This window comes from Schistocerca gregaria, chromosome X (assembly GCF_023897955.1).
Source record: "Schistocerca gregaria isolate iqSchGreg1 chromosome X, iqSchGreg1.2, whole genome shotgun sequence".
Lineage (NCBI taxonomy): Eukaryota > Metazoa > Arthropoda > Insecta > Orthoptera > Acrididae > Schistocerca > Schistocerca gregaria.
This window is the reverse complement of record NC_064931.1, coordinates 193,665,745-193,683,263: the sequence shown is the minus strand read 5'-3', so window position 1 is coordinate 193,683,263 and position 17,519 is coordinate 193,665,745.

Below are 17,519 nucleotides of genomic sequence, written 5' to 3'. Positions count from 1 at the left end.
ACAATGATTTTGTGACTTCTGCGTTTACAATAGATCACATTAACAAATAGTGTTCGAAATTTGGAACCTCTGCTTGAATGGAAGTATTGCATTGCTCAATCATCCCTTCACGCCCAAGCCCAACTACTGCATGTGTGGGGAGGTACATTATCTGGTGACGTCACATGTTTAACATTTCTCGTCCATTTTTGAGATATTTCCAGACATTTTCGACCCCTCGTGTCTCAGCGTCCCCTAAGTCGCGTTGGGGATTTTTAAACGTTAATAATAATCACCCTGTATGTACACGACCATCAAAACAGTGTTGTGGTGTTTTCTTGGTTACACCGCTTCTATCGGGCATCGACAGAAAAATGAAGGATTGTGGAGAACAGACAAATGGCACACTGGTCCCCTCCCTCCCCCTCCTCGTTTTCTCTCTCTCTCTCTCTCTCTCTCTCTCTCTGCCCTACTGTTCGGCTTGCTAACGCACGAAATCTGATGGAGATTCTCTAAATAACTTCTTGAGATGCTCCGGTGGTTTCTTCAACGACGCGTCGTCTGAATTCCTTCATCATCCCACTTGAAAAGCGCTTGTGAACCGTCCTTAATGAACACTATGTAAGACTGTGTCGTCCTTACTTCTTCGGGGTCACGTCTCAGCTATTCCACCTGTCAACTCGCAGAAGGGTGAAATAATACTCAAACTTCAGTCATGTCCCACTGACGGGAAATGTGGTACACGTATAATAGGAAACGCTTTATTGCTGATGTGAGACGGCATTTAACAAGTCAATGTCTTCAAAGTTAGGTAAGTCGAGCAACGACTTTACTTTAACCTCCAATATTACCCGACCTCAGTCTTCTGGATTTTTCTTTCTGGGGTTCCTCAAAGTGAATTGTGTCGCACTTCTGTTGATACGGTTGAGGAGCTGAAGCAACGAACCAATTTTTCGTGGTATTCTGGTGATGTCTGAAAGACTTGCTAATGTACCACAGAGACAAGGTCACCATTGCGTTCAAGTGTGTGTACGACACATGGAACATCTTTAATAATTGCATTAAATAAGTAAACAAGCAAGTAAGAAAATAAATTGCAACACGAAACGCACTGTCTCAGTATAGTATTTCTTGTTAAGGTAGGCCTTGGAAGAAATCACAGCCCAATTACGTGGTGACATAAAACAAAAGATTACGTTTCAAATACGATTATACCCTGTACGACAATTTATAATAGTGTATCATCAACAGCTCGTAACTGGACATTCGATATCACATCACAAACAGTTGCTTTGCATATCCATGTTACTGGGAAGTTTTTGCTTGTGTCATTGTATACTTTCACCCGTTGCATTTTTATGATACTCTCTGTGCATACTCATTCTATAGAGCGATTAGAATATAGTACTGCTGAAAGTCCTCGCTATTCTAGAATTCTAATGTGTAGCCAACTATGTAAAAATGAAATACAGTTCGTCGGCGATTTGCAACACGTGTCCTCTGGATCAAGATGAGTGCTTCGTTCTAATTACACCCCCAGTTTTATGAGACGCATTCCGAAAACATCTTATCTTTGAAAGGTAGTATCAACCCAAGGCGATCATCGATCTTAAACATCTCACTTTATTAATTAGTTTGTAAAAAGTCTAGAAAAATGTTAAGGTGCCGTCCAAATAATCAAACCATTTTATTTTCACACCGTCCAATGAATCGTGCACATCAAATCTTTTACAGCCAATGCTACCACCATGACGCGGTAGCCGTTAGCAGGGGCAGGTGCTACAGCTGTTGACCGAGTACACAGAGAGTGGCTTCTCGGGTGTGCTGGCTTTACGAGGTTGCCAAACACAGTGGCACAGCAACGTTGGCACGCTACACAGCTCTCGCCGCAAAATCGATGGCTCAAAATCGCTGGCAACGTCCATTACCGACATGGGTACGGCACGAACGACATCACGTAGACGTTTACGGTTCACAGTTTCAAATCTCTGTGCATTAAGAATTTCGTCGATAAAACGCTCCCAAGTCACGTAGACTCTCTTACTTCAGTATTCCTAAAGGGTAAACGAATTATAACTATAGCATTTATGCTACCTAGCTAAATATTCGGCTGATAAAGCCCGGGGGCTACCTAAAATGTTACGATACACTTCAGGAAATAGCTCCCTAACTGATAGTAAACATAAGGAGTAGTGACTCGAAACAGATTTTCAGAATTCGCTTAATATTAGTTCCATTTCAAAATACAGAACGTGATGAAATATGCTTCGAGGAATCGTCGATTCTCGGGCCAGACGAAACAGATCAATGCAATAAAAGAATCCCGTTACGCCAACACCTACTTCGATCATAAGTACAACCACCTATGCTCAGTTAAGAATGACTTTTGAACGAATGGACTATTCCAACAATTTCCTACATCCCACCTAATATCAGATCGGGAAAAGTATTGTATCTGGCGGCCTATTAGAGAAAGTTAAACAGAAACTCACTGCTGACCGCAGCTTACCGTCTAGGGTGTGCATGTCATTAAACGAATTGATGACATAACTGATGCAGTGGAAGGCAAACGTGAATCGGCGGAGAAGCATTCCTGACTGGTACTCTGTGAACACTCTGAAATGCAAAACCAAGAAAATTTTGTCAGTGGATATTTGCAAGAAGTATCTAACGTGTATTATTTTCTTCAAAATCATCTGAAAGTCGGTCAGCATACTGTGTTACAAACTCTACAGTCAAAGTTATAGCATTCATTTGTATATTTCGTGCGTTTTTCCTCATATGTTATTGTAATACAATGAAGCCAAAGAAACTGGTATAGGCATGCGTATTCAAATACAGAGATATGTAAACAGCCGGAATACGGTGCTGCGGTCGACAACGCCTGTATAAAACAAGTGTCTGGCGCAGTTGTTAGATCGGTTACTGGGGCTTCAATGGGTGGTTATCAAGATTTAAGTGAGTTTGAACATGGTGTTATAGTCGGTGCACGAGCAATGGGACACAAGATCTCCGAGGTAGCGATAAAGTGGGGATTTTTCAGTACGATCATTTCACGAGCGTACCGACAACATCAGGAATCCGGTAAAACATTAAATCTCCTACATAGCTGCGGCAGGAAAAAGATCCTGCAAGAAAGGGACCAACGACGACTGAAGAGAATCGTTCAACATGACAGAAGTGCAACCCTTCCGCAGACTGCTGCACATTTCAATGCTGGGCCAACAACAAGTGTCAAGCGTACCATTCAACGAAACATAATGGGTATGGGCTTAGGGACCGCAGACCAACTTGTGTACCCTTGATGACTGCACGACACAAAGCCTTACGCCTCACCTGGACCCGTCAACGCCGACATTGGACTGTTGATGACTTGAGACATCTTGCCTGGCGGGACGAGTCTCGTTTCAAATTGTATCGAGCGGATGGACGATTGGACGTGCACGGGATATGGGGACAGCCTCATGAATAGATGTACCCTGCATGTCAGCAGATGACTGTTCAAGCTGGTGGAGGCTCTGTAATGTAGTGGGGCGTATGCAATTGGAGTGATATGGGGATCCTGATACGTCTAGATACGATTGTGACAGGTGACATGAATGTAAGCGTCCTGTGTGATCACCTGCATCCATTCACGTCCATTGTGCATTCCGACGACCTTGACAATTCCACCAGGACAATGCGACACACCACACGTTCAGAATTGCTACAGAATGGCTCCAGGAACACTCTTCTATGTTTAAACACTTCCGTTGGTCACTAAACTCCCCAGACATGAACATTATTGAGCATATCTGGGAAGAGATCTCTACCCGCTCGTACTCTTGCGGATTTATGGACAGCCCGGCAGCAGACATGGTGTCAGTTCCTCTCAACACTACTTCAGACGTTAGCCGAATCCATGCTATGTCGTGTTGCGGCACTTCTGCGTATTCGCAGGTGCAATACACGACATTAGGCAGATGTCCCAGTTTCCTTGGCACTTCAGGAAGCTCAGACAGGCTTCCGCAAATATAACCTAAACGAGTAAATACAGTGTGTCCCAGGAGGAATGACCAACATTCAGGGGTGTGACAGCAATATACGTCATATGGATATATACCCTATTCCGAATAGGAACTACAATCCGATCCATAAAGGTCGGAAACTTTTAACGGCAGAGCCGTTTTTGACAGTTGGTTTCATCTGATTTCGACTGTTTTGTTATAAAGTGAGCAGATCACGCTAATGAGAGGTAAATGAAGTACATTAATAGTAACAATATTTAAAGTAGCTTGATTCAATTACAGGATGCACGGTATTGCCCCATGTTGAACGCCATTGCTCTATATTGTAATCGGTTTTAGTATTTTTTGGAAGTGTGGTGAGAAAAAAGTCAGAATGACTGGAAGAGAGAAAGGGTGGACGGAACATAAAATGAATTGCGTATTCCACGATGTTATAGAAAATAGAAACCCACAGAAAGGATCTGCGTGACTGTGTGAAATACCTTTTTCTACTATAACGTAAGAGAGAGGTTAAAAACTGGAGACCGTTCTAAGGTAAGCTTAGGAAGAATACCTACAATTTCTAAAGGAAAGAAAGATGACATAGCTAAGCATGTGCTATTGTAGCAAACTCATTTTATGGAATATCTTCATTGGAGTTGAGAATATGATATGCGGAGGCAAATAATATTCAGCGTAATTTTAATAAATTATCTAAAATTGCCGGAAAGGATAGGCTCACTGAATTTCTTTCAAGAAATCCGTCAGAGAGCATTAGGAAACCAGAGGCTACCACTTTTGACAGGATCTCAGCTTTCAGCACAAGTGAAGTTAAACTCTTTTTCTCGAACCTTACCGCTGTAATGGCCAGCCGGTGTGGCCGTGCGGTTCTAGGCGTTACATTCTGGAACCGCGCGACCGCTACGGTCGCAGGTTCGAATCCTGCCTCGGGCATAGATGTGTGTGATGTCCTTAGGTTAGTTAGGTTTAAGTAGTTCTAAGTTCTAGGGGACTGATGACTTTAGATGTTAGGTCCCAGAGTGCTGAGAGCCATTTGAACCATTTTGAACCGCTGTAATGGTCGTATATAAGTTTGATGCCTCTAGATTTTACAATTTTGATGAAACGAGGATATCAACAGTACAAAAACTAGAAAAAATATTAGCACGCATAAGAGCTAAAGAAGATGGCTCAACAACAAGCTCAGTGCGTGGGAATAACATTACAGTCCGTTATGCAGCGATGACAATGAGGCATATGCGTTTCCCATGTTAATTTTTCCTCTGCTTGGGATGAACCCTGAAGACGTGGGGCGGGGCGGAGGTGGAATACACCAAATTAAATAAATGATGTAGCAAGAATGGTTGGATGACCAAGGGCTCTCTCCAAAGTGGCTGAAGCATCATACCATTCTTTTGATTTTAGACAATCACACTAGCCATGCGTCCCTAGAAGCCTATAAATTCTGCAAGGACAATGGAGCAGTAGAGGTAACACTACCACCTCACTGACCTCACAGGTTACAACCTTTAGATGTGACCTTTTTCAGCATCTTGAAGGCTTCATTTAATCAAGAATGTTACAGTTTTATTACAATAACATTCCATGACATTTGTCCTGTCTTTAGCAAAGCCTTCACGAGGATTGAAAATATTGAAAAGGGTATCTCTGGCTTCAACGAACCGGGTATTTTTCGTATAGATCCTACTAAATTTAGTGACGACGACTTGATGTTATTGCATGAGACAGCTTTATGGCCAACAGTTGTTGAGTATGGTAACACTAAAACTGAGGAAAGTAATGAGATGGTGGTGCTTTGTTCTTCAGAGACAGCGAGGTGTGTCCTCGATGATGTAGACAAAGATTTACAAGTTCAGCCTGCAGTTGGGCTACAATTCAAAAATATTTCTCCATTACGAGGCCATCTAAAATTGAATAAAAGCGCCAGACAACAGCATTCCTGAGAGAGTTAGTTCAGAATTGATACAGAGAATAGAGAAGCCAGACTAAGAAAGGACCAAAGAAAAAAATGTGAATCAACTTTAGGAATATCAAAGTTGAAGCCTAAGGGAAAAAAGCAAGCTCTGAAAGTTTGAATCAAAGATAAGACCTCAGCAATCTGCCATAATGAAATATCGACAGAACATTACTTTTGAGTGTTCATAAGATGATGATTTATATCCACCGTTGTACAAGCTCTGTAGCAACGGTGATATGGATGACACTGACCCTTCAGAAGAAACTTCTGTTACAAGAAACATAGGAACATTTACCGACAACGATTCCATTTATCTACACAGTGGAGCGTTTGAGGAAAACAGGGAGCTTTTGTTTCGAGGCGTGATTTGCTGTGGATGGGTTCATTCAGAGTGTAGTGGATGTGACACTGCTGAAAAGTATGATTACGACTATTGCCGTTGAAATAGGGGCTGAATGTAAAGTTGTGTCCATTATGTTATACTGTTATTTTACCAGTAAAATGATTTTTTTGTGTTTGGTCTCCGTCGAAACTTTAATAGGTTGTTAACTGTAAATAAATTCTTAAGCTCTAATTGTTCCACTGTTTTATGTTCCGTCCACTGTTATATTTTATTTTTCATTACACTACACGGTAATACCTCACCCCTTGGGGTAATACCGTGCAACGTAAAGTTTTTGTAAAACACTTATAGAAATGTAAATAGATTTCATATACCAGATATGGAGCCAAAAACGTGTTAAGTTTTGATTGCTCGACAAAATAATATGTTCCCCATTTCAGCTGAGTTCGAAAAACAAGAAATATTTAAAAAAATATTAAGTATACGGTATTTCCCCGACCTCCCCTACAGTCGACGCTTTCCAACACGTCGAATTTATGGTGGTGGAGTGCTCACCAAAGTTTTCATATGAAACAGGTATTCTCCCAGGTTCCCATTCTTCTTCTGAATGTGTAGTTCAACAGCTTGTGCAGAAAGAGTAACACGCTGTTGAAAAGGTGCAGCGTAGACCTACTACCTGCACACAGCGACTGTCTGGGCGTATTTATGACCTACGAATACATGTATCGTAAACATGCCGGCCGGAGTGACCGAGCGGTTCTAGGCGCTTCAGTCTGGAACCGCGCCATCGCTACGGTCGCAGGTTCGAATCCTGCCTCGGGCATGGATGTGTGTGCTGTCCTTAGGTTGGTTAGGTTTAAGTAGTTCTAAGTTGTAGGGGACTGATGACCTCAGATGTTAAGTCCCATGGTGCTCAGAGCCATTTTTTTATCGTGAACATTACATGCGGTGAACTTAGACCCATTTGACATACTGCGTGTCTACAATTTTCACAATGGTGACAATGCTACAAGACTTGAATTTTACCGCTGGGTAAATGACATCGTCACTTGCTTCAATTAACACTAGTCGCACATGAAGCGACGATTACGCGGAATGTATTCAACACACATAACAAACATCGATGATCATAGGAAAACCCATACGCGAAGTTGAGAACCATTTTCCTAGTTTTTTCGATCACTGTTTGGAGCGACATTATCGGTAATACGTTGATAGGTCCAGTTATTTTAGAAGCGCGAATGACGGGACAGAACCACGTGAATTTTTTTGAAAATTCGTTTCTTCATTACCTTGAGGTAGTTCGAATCTACTTGCAGACTGACGGAGCCTCTCCAGATTTTACCAGACGCGTGAGGAAACATCCCAACTGCGCTTACCCTAATCGCTGGATTGGATGTGATAGTACAATTACCTGGCCTCACAGATCGCCAGACCGTACGCCACTAGATTTTTATTTGTTGGTTTGGTTGAAGTATGAGGCGTGCAAACGGAAGGTGAGTATCCAGCATGTAGTGATTAGTCGCATCATGGACGCTGCAGCTCTCATAGGTACTCAAAAGGGGACCCTCCATACTCTAAATAACGGATTTTGATGTGCTTCAAATATGTCGTGGAGGCACTTATCCTGAGTACCTGGCTATCCGGCTTTGGTTTTTGAGAGGAACGATTCTGAAATTCATTGTGTGGTTTGTATACCCGTATCATCAGATTTATTCCGAAGAAGTCAGCGTAGCGCAGCGGTTAAGGTTCACGGCTACCGTGCTGGAGATAGTGTGTTCAAATCCTTCTCGTGTTCCTTTTTTTCAAAATCAGCCGAATTTTTCAATTTCATTTCAGAGAATATCAACAAACAGTGTGCGAAATTATAAACATATATTCAATTATTAATTTTTTCTGTCATACATTATTACAATATCTTATTTTTCATCGTCCACATTGCTTGATGTGTCAGAACAATATTGTGGGTGACACGTATCGCAGAAACAACCGAAGCAGAAATTTTCACAGCACGCGCATTTTTTGAAAGCAACCTTCTTGCAGACGCACGGTTTCTTGACGACCGATACTGGGGAATACAATACTTTTGCATTCAAAAAGATTTCTCTTTCATCCGCTAATTCCGATGCGAAACATGCGCATCTAATCATGCTCTCACAATTAGGTGCGCTGAATTGATGTCGGATTAGCGAATGTAATTTTATCGAATCTTCCCTAGAAGCGATCTCTCTATTGTCTTTCATCAAGTCGGCAGCATATGAAGATTTTCCCTGTCGGTAAAAATGAATATCGCAGGGCAAGCAATAAGGAGTGAACTTTGGTGGAACCACTTTTAGGGCGCAGGTGCTCGCTTTTCTTTCATCAGTGAATTGATGATCGTATAAAGTTTAATCGGTTTGTCGTCCCCACGAATCGATAACGTAGAAACAATTTTTCTGTCCCACATACGGAAGAATTACAGAACGCAAAAATTCGTCGTACACCAGTTTCTAGAACTGCCCGAATTTCGTGCAGAAAACGACTACATTTCTATATTTCCCAATTAATTCGTCTACTCGTTTTTTTCCGGGCGGTTCTTGCATAAATAAAAAAAAAACATAGGGGAGCAGGATTCTAACATGGTACCTCTAGCGCGGTAGCCACGAACCTTTACCGCTGCGCTACGCTGACTCGCTCGGGAGATATATAACGTTACGGGCATACACAGCGCGCATGAACTTCAAAATCGATTTTCTCAACAACCAAGGCCTGCCGCTAAAAAAAACGAATAGCGAGATACCAGGATAAGTGCCTCTACAATGTATTTGAAGCACATCAAAATCCGTGATTTACAGTAGGGAGGGTCCCCTTGTCAGACAAGCAGCACAACGTGTTTTCTCAAGAGTGCTCAAACGCATTGAAGGTGATTGTGATATATTGGAGCATTTATCGTGAGGTATACCACATCTGTAATGTGATCTGCATTGGAATACTAAGAGGTGAATGTGGTTAAAATACGTATTTTGTAGTCGCTGCTTTGTAAATGGCATGTCGTAACGTTTACAAACTGCTGTACGTGAGTACACGTGTAAACCTGACAATATATTGAACAATAGAGAAAATAAATAACAATGTGCATTAAATGTATTTTATCTCGGAAACCATTGGAAAGAGGTGTATGCCCATAGTGAGTTTTTTGCTTAAAATGATCATTCCTATAATATCTCCGAATACTGACTATTCCTCCTGGAACATGCTTTACATCGGGGCGAGGAAAATGTTAGAGGGCGTTGATGACCTTCTCATCTTGTCGCACGTTCACTGTGGCGTTGGGCAGAATTTTGGTGAAATTTGGAGCCAATATGACATCAGTGACACACTTTAAACGTCACGTCAACTTTTCGCAAGTGTCGAAATGTTGGTATCTGAAGCGTCGTCCAGCCCGTGGGTGATGTCGCAGGGTAGGGTTGTAACTACCTTTGAGCCAAATTTCAAACTTACATGTAGCAATGGAAGACAATTACATGGTTTCGAATAAGTGATCATTAACTGTGTTGCGGAATGAATTTCTACTTCTCTACTGACCTCCACGTTAAATTTTAACTTCCCAATTATTCTTTTTTGGATCATTTCTAAAGTTATATAACGACAGCGCACTGATGTCCCCCAAAAGGTCTTGGCCCTGTATGGAACGTAGAGTACCACGCAAATGTTTCACACAGTCCTCAGTCTCATTCATGGGTATATGTCAGCAGCTGAAGGTATTAATATATAATTCTAATTTCGTTCCAGGTGGCTGCAGGTCATCAATGGCGTCTGTTCTTTCGGACATGTCCGAAAGAACAGACACCACATCCATATAAGTATATAATTCTGTCAATATCGGCTATGACCTTCCTCTTCTGTGCGGATGCACATATATTACCCGATCTCTTACCGGACTTGGTAAGGATGTCGTCCACGAGTAATGAATGTGTTGGGTAGGGACACTACGAATGTAGTGTGTGGACATATAAGGTGAGAATGAGGGTCTCGCGGAAGGCGTAAGCGAGACAGTCCCTGCAGTCACACTCTCCTCTGTGCCCTCGGTGGCTCAGATGGAGAGAGCGTCTGCCATGTAAGTAGGAGATCCCGGTTTCGAGTCCCGGTCGGAGCACACATTTTTACCTGTCCCCGTTGATATATATCAACGCCCGTCTGCAGCTGAAGGTATTAATGTATAATTCTAATTTCGTTCTAGGTAGCTGCAGGTCATGAACGGTCCCAAAGAACAGACACCATATCCATGTAAGTATATAGTCTCAACTACTGTCTTAACCGGTTTAGGGAATCCCCAGGAAAATTAAATTTGACTTGCTAGATCAACATCTACACGTATTCTCTGCAAGCCACCGTTCTGTGAGCGGCGGAGGGTACCGTGTACCGCCACTTGTCATATACTCTCCTGTTCCACTCGCAAATAGAGCGAGGGAACAACGACTGTCTTTATGCCTCCGTATAAGCCCTAATTTCCCGTATCTTATCTTCGTGGTCCTTACGCGCAATGTGTGTTGGTGGCAGCAGAATCGTTCGGCAGTCAGCTTTAAATGCCGGTTACCTAAACTTTCTCAATAGTGTTCCACCAAAACAACGTCGCCTTCCCCTCCAACGATTCCCATTTGAGTTCCCGAAGCATCTCCGTAACACTTACGTGTTGCTCGAACCTAACGCTAACAAATCTAGCAGCAGGCCTCTGCACTGCTTCGATGTCTTCCTTCAATCAGACCTGGTACGGATCCCAAACATTCGAGCAATACTTACGAACAGGTCACACCAGCGTCCTATATGTGGTCTCCTTTGCAGGTGAACTACTCTTTCCGAAAATGCTCTCAATAAACCGAAGTCGACTATTTGCCTTTCCTACCGCAGTCCTCACATGCTCGTTCCACCTCATATCACTTTGCAGCGCTACGCCCAGATATTTAAACTACTTGACTGTGTCAAGAAGGGCATTAGTAACACTGTATTCGAACCCTACAAGTTTGATCTTCCTACTCATCAGCATTAACTTACATTTTTCTACATTTAGGGCTATTAGCCATTCTTCACACCAATTGGAAATTTTTTCTAAGTCGTCTTATATCTTCCTACAGTCACTCAACTTCGACCCTTACCGTACAACACGGCATCATCAGCAAACAACCGCAGACTGCTGGTCACCTTGTGATGATGATGATGATGATGGTGGTGATGATTGGTTTGTGGGGTGCCCAACTGCTCGGTCAGCAGCGCCCGTAAAAAGGCCCAATTTTTACACAGTCTAATTCTTTTATACTGTCCAATCTAGCCACAGTCACAAATTATGATGATGATGGTGATGAAATGATGAGGACAACACAAACACCCAGGCCCTGGACAGAGAAAAATCCCCTACCTGGCCGGGAATCGAACCCGGGACCCCATGATCGCGCACCTTGTGCGCCAAATGATTTATGTATATAGAGAACAACAGCGGTCCTAGCACACCCCCCTGGGGCACTCCTAACGATATCATAGTCTCTGATGAACACTCGCCGTCGAGGACAACCTACTGGGTTGTGTTACTTAAGAAGTCTTCGAGCCACTCGCATTTCTGTGAACTTATTCCACATGCTCGTACCTTCGTTAACAGCCTGCGATGGGGCCCGTGTCAAATGCTTTACGGAAATCTAGAAATATGCAACCTGCCCGTTGCCCTTCTTCCATAGTACTCCGTATGTCATGTGAGAAAAGGGCAAGCTGAATTTCACACGAGCAATTCTTTCTAAAGCCATGGTGATTAGTACACATATGCTTCTAGTCTCAAAAAAGTTTATTTTATTCGAACTGAGAATATGTTCAAGGATTCTGCAACAAACAGACGTTACGGATATTGGTCTGTAGCTTTGCGCGTCCGTTCTTTTACCTTTCTTATATACTGGAGTCACCTGCGCTTTTTCCAGTCGCTTGGGACTTCGTGCTTGGCGACAGATTCACGACTAAAGTAAACTAGATAAGGGGCTAATCTTGTAAAATCGAAACGGGATCCCATCAGGACCTGTATATTTACTTGCTTTCAAGACTTTCAGTTGTTCCTCAACGCCAGATATGCTTATTACTATGTCGTCCATACGGGAGCCTGTCCGATGGTCGAATGACAGTTGTTTGTACGATTATCCTGTGTGATCGATTTCTTGAACGTTAAACTTTAAAGCTTCAGCTTCCGTTTCGCAATCTTCGACGATTTCAGCAGTAAATACAAATATTAAAAAAGGTTGGAAGATTTTTCTGTTTAGCAAAAGTGACAAAAAGCAGATTACAGAGTACCTGACGGCTCAACACAAAAGTTTTGTCTCAAGTACAGATAGTGTTGCGGATCAATGGACAAAGTTCAAAACCATCGTACAATATGCGTTAGATGAGTATGTGCCAAGCAAGATCGTAAGAGATGGAAAAGAGCCACCATGGTACAACAACCGAGTTAGAAAACTGCTACGGAAGCAAAGGGAACTTCACAGCAAACATAAACATAGCCAAAGCCTTGCAGACAAACAAAAATTACGCGAAGCGAAATGTAGTGTGAGGAGGGCTATGTGAGAGGGGTTCAATGATTTCGAAAGTAAAGTTCTATGTACTGACTTGGCAGAAAATCCTAAGAAATTATGGTCTTATGTCAAAGCGGTAGGTGGATCAAAACAAAATATCCAGACACACTGTGACCAAAATGGTACTGAAACAGAGGATGACAGACTAAAGGCCGAAATACTAAATGTCTTTTTCCAAAGCTGTTTCACAGAGGAAGACTGCACTGTAGTTCCTTCTCTAGATTGTCGTACAGATGACAAAATGGTAGATATCGAAATAGACGACAGAGGATAGACAAACAATTAAAACCGCTCAGAAGAGGAAAGGCCGCTGGACCTGATGGGATATAAGTTCGATTTTACACAGAGTACGCGAAGGAACTTGACCCCCTTCTTGCAGAGGTGTACCGTAGGTCTCGAGAAGAGGGTAGCGTCCCAAATGATTGGAAAAGGGCACAGATCATCCCCGTTTTCAAGAATGGACGTTGAGCAGATGTGCAAAAGTATAGACCTATATATCTAGCGTCCATCAGTTGTAGAATTTTGCAACACGTATTATGTTCGAGTATAATGACTTTTCTGGAGACTAGAAATCTACTCTGTAGAAATTAGCATGGGTTTCGAAAAAGACGGTCGTGTGAAGCCCAGCTCGCGCTATTCGTCCACGAGACGCAGAGGGCCATAGACACGGGTTCACAGGTAGATGCCGTGTTTCTTGACTTCCGCAAGGCGTTCGATACAGTTCCCCACAGTCGCTTAATGAACAAAGTAAGAGCATGGACTATCAGACCAATTGTGTGATTGGATTGAAGGGTACCTAGATAACAGAACGCAGCATGTCATTCTCAATTAAGAGAAGTCTTCCGAAGTAAGAGTGATTTCAGGTGTGCCGTAGGGGAGTGTCATACAACCGTTGCTATTCACAATATACATAAATGACCTTGTGGATGACATCGGAAGTTCACAAAGGCTTTTTGCAGATGGTGCTGTGGTGTATCGAGAGGTTGTAACAATGGAAAATTGTACTGAAATGCAGGAGGAACTGCAGCGAATTGACGCATGGTGCAGGGAATGGCAATTTAATCTCAATGTAGACAAGTGTAATGCGCTATGAATACATAGAAATATAGAGCCCTTATCATTTAGCTACAAAATAGCAGGTCAGCAACTGGAAGCAGTTAATTTAATTTCATAAATTATCTGGGAGTACGCATTAGGAGTGATTGAAAATGGAATGATCATATAAAGTTGATCGTTGGTAAAGCAGATGCCAGACTGAGATTCATTGTAAGAATCCTAAGGAAATGCAATCCGAAAACAAAGCAAGTAGGTTACAGTACGCTTGTTCGCCCACTGCTTGAATACTTCTCAGCAGTGTGGGATTCGTACCAGATAGGGTTGATAGAAGAGATAGAGAAGATCCAACGGAGAGCAGCGCGCTTCGTTACAGGATCATTTAGTAATCGCGAAAGCGTTACGGAGATGATAGATAAACTCCAGTGGAAGACTGCAGGAGAGACGCTCAGAAGCTCGATACAGGCTTTTGTTAAAGTTTCGAGAACATACCTTCACCGAAGAGTCAAGCAGTATATTGCTCCCTCCTACGTATATCTCGCGAAGAGACCATGAGGATAAAATCAGAGAGATTAGAGCCCACACAGAAGCATACCGACAATCCTTCTTTCGACGAACAATACGAGACTGTAATAGAAGGGAGAACCGGTAGAGGTACTCAAGGTACCCTCCGCTACACACCGTTAGGTGGTTTGCGGAGTATGGGTGTAGATGTAGATGTAGATGCTACATCCAATAGGTCAACAAGAAACTGAATGGAAGCTTAGTGATTTTATATACGATCAGAAAATTTATCGGGATTTCTGCAGATGTCTTGCTAAAGCGTGACGGTGGTAGTCGTATGCTTCGCGCATAGATCTTTTCACAGACACAAGAATTTCTACTAACCTTTGCTTGTCGTCATTTATACGTTCCCTTTTGTACCGAGAGTACAAAAGCATCTGCTTCCTCATCACCCGCCGAATTTCGTTATTAAACTATGGCTGGTCTTTTCCATCCACTTACTATGCACAGAACTCTGCAGACCACGGTTTAAAATCTGGTTAAACTTTGCCCATAACTCCTCTACATGCATCTTACTGGTGCTAAGTGAAGCCAATTCACTGTCTAAGTGAGATGTTAATAGGCCGCATCTCGTGGTCGTGCGGTAGCGTTCTCGCTTCCCACGCCCGGATTCCCGGGTTCGATTCCCTGCGGGGTCAGGGATTTTCTCTGCCTCGTGATGGCTGGGTGTTGTGTGATGTCCTTAGGTTAGTTATGTTTAAGTAGCTCTAAGTTCTAGGGGACTGATGACCATAGATGTTAAGTTCCATAGGGCTCAGAGCCATTTGAACCATTTTTATGAGATGTTAATAACTGCTTATTTGCTGTATCTAGCAGAAACACTCTCCTAGCCTTCTTGATTGATTTATTAACTTTCCTAATCATAGTTGCTGTAATGACATCGTGATCGCTAATCCCATTTTCTATATTGACAATGTCGATAAGGTCAGGCCTATTTATAGCTAAAAGGTCTAAGATAATTCCGTTGCGTGTGGGCTGCGAGCTAACTGCTCACGACTATTTTCAGAAAACGAGTTCAAAAGAACTTCCCATCACTCTCTGTCTGTACCCCCGCAATGACTCCATATATACCCCAATCTATACTCGACAGAATAAAGTCACCTCCAACCCTCCAACCAGTATTGCGTGACCTGGGTATTTATGGGCTGTTGACTGTAGACTTTCTTTGAATGACTCTTTAACTGTCACAGCAGAATCGGGTGGCCGGTAAAACATCCAACAATTAACTTGATGTCGCCTAAATCTATTGTACGAGACCAGATGACCACACCGGCACACGCAACTTCGACCTCAATAGAGACAATATTTTTATCAACTGTAATCAATACTCCCCCTTCTATGGCCTGTAATCATTGTTTTCCATATACGTTCCACGACTCGATAAATACCTCAGAGCTTTCCGTTTCGGGTGTCAGCCAGCTCCCGATCCAAAGAATAATTTGACCATCGCTTTATCAATGCGCCACTTTGCTCGTTACACTTTAAAAGACGAAACAAAATTCGCAGTGGATGTTCACGACAAGGCTCTTATTCTACATCTTTCATGGAACTGGAAAAGGAGAAAAGTATAGGATCTGATACTCTGTCTTGAAAATCATAAGTGTGGAGGAGAACTATGTTTATAAAGTAGGTGGCACCACCAATTCCCTTGTCCATCATGACATCCATTTTACTAAAGAAATAGCGAGAAGAAACTTACATTCTCCTTCTTTAATGGTGTTTACAGTGTTACTGATGATTCAAGTTGATAATAGATATTTTCATAACATCTATTTGTACCCTTTATTACTTCACAGCGTAAAGTTTTATTGCTTGTCCCCTCTAATGTGTAATTAACGTTTCACTTCTAGATGACGTGTGATTTCGCGGAAGGATGTTCCTGGGAAATGTATTAGCTACTCATACAACTTCCACAATTTTTCGCAGAGAACGAGAGACGTAAAATTAAGATTAGGAAGGAAGAAAATAAATATTTGTCACCGTAAGTCACAGTGACAAGAACAAATTAATTGAAGATCGTGTCTTAGAATCGAGTTACATGTGATGCCACCGTCGTCCAAATACCTATGGTGTGTCCACGGCATGACATGGCATGCTTCCCATTCCGAAAACTACAAGTGGAATATTGGTGTGTAAGTTACAAGGGACAATGCTTGACTCCAGAATCAATCAACGTTAAAGAGCGGTCTACACGCTACTTTCTCTTGTGCAGTCTCAACAGAGGAAGCGAAACATTGTGAACCTACAAATTTTATTACGTGTCTATACGAAGTTCCGGTCTGTGCATTTACACTAGTTAATTCGTTGTTGAACATCTCCTGCTACGATCAATTTTTTTACAGTTTCTCTTGTTGAAAGAACAGAAACGAAATGTTTGCTATCGATATTCAACACGTGGAAGACAGAGGTTTCACAGTGGTATTACTATTTTCAAATTGAGTAACTTGGTTAGATGTTAAATGAATCAGAATATTGGCAAAATTACCTACGTAGAAGCAGTGAAATATATAAATATTTCCTGATACTGGTAACACTTCGCACAATGCTATCGAACACTTGTACCAGGAAAACATTTAACCAGATGACGGTCCAATAGCGATTTCATAAATACTAAGAACTTGAAGCTATAAGGTCTTAGTATTCTCAATAAAAATAAATGACGCAACCTGTAAGTGAAAACATATTGAACACTTGTAAAGCTATGTACAGTGTTCATAGTACGAAGGCTTTCACGACCGGATGACATATCTTCTGGTAAACCTTCCGGGATGTAAGGTCGTGGTCCATGAAACATTAGGAACTGAAGAGTTTCATGGACCACGACCTTACATCCCGGAAGGTTTACCAGAAGATATATTTACAGTCTTCATGTAAAGGAGTACATGAAGGTATGATCAGCACTTCAACGTATTTGTCAGTTTCCTTGTTCGTTCTTGGTAATTTAAAAATCCAAACAATTAATATCAACATACAATTGGTTTACTAACACCACCGTCCCCGGCAGTTAAATGAACATATCTATTTAGATTGCTCTA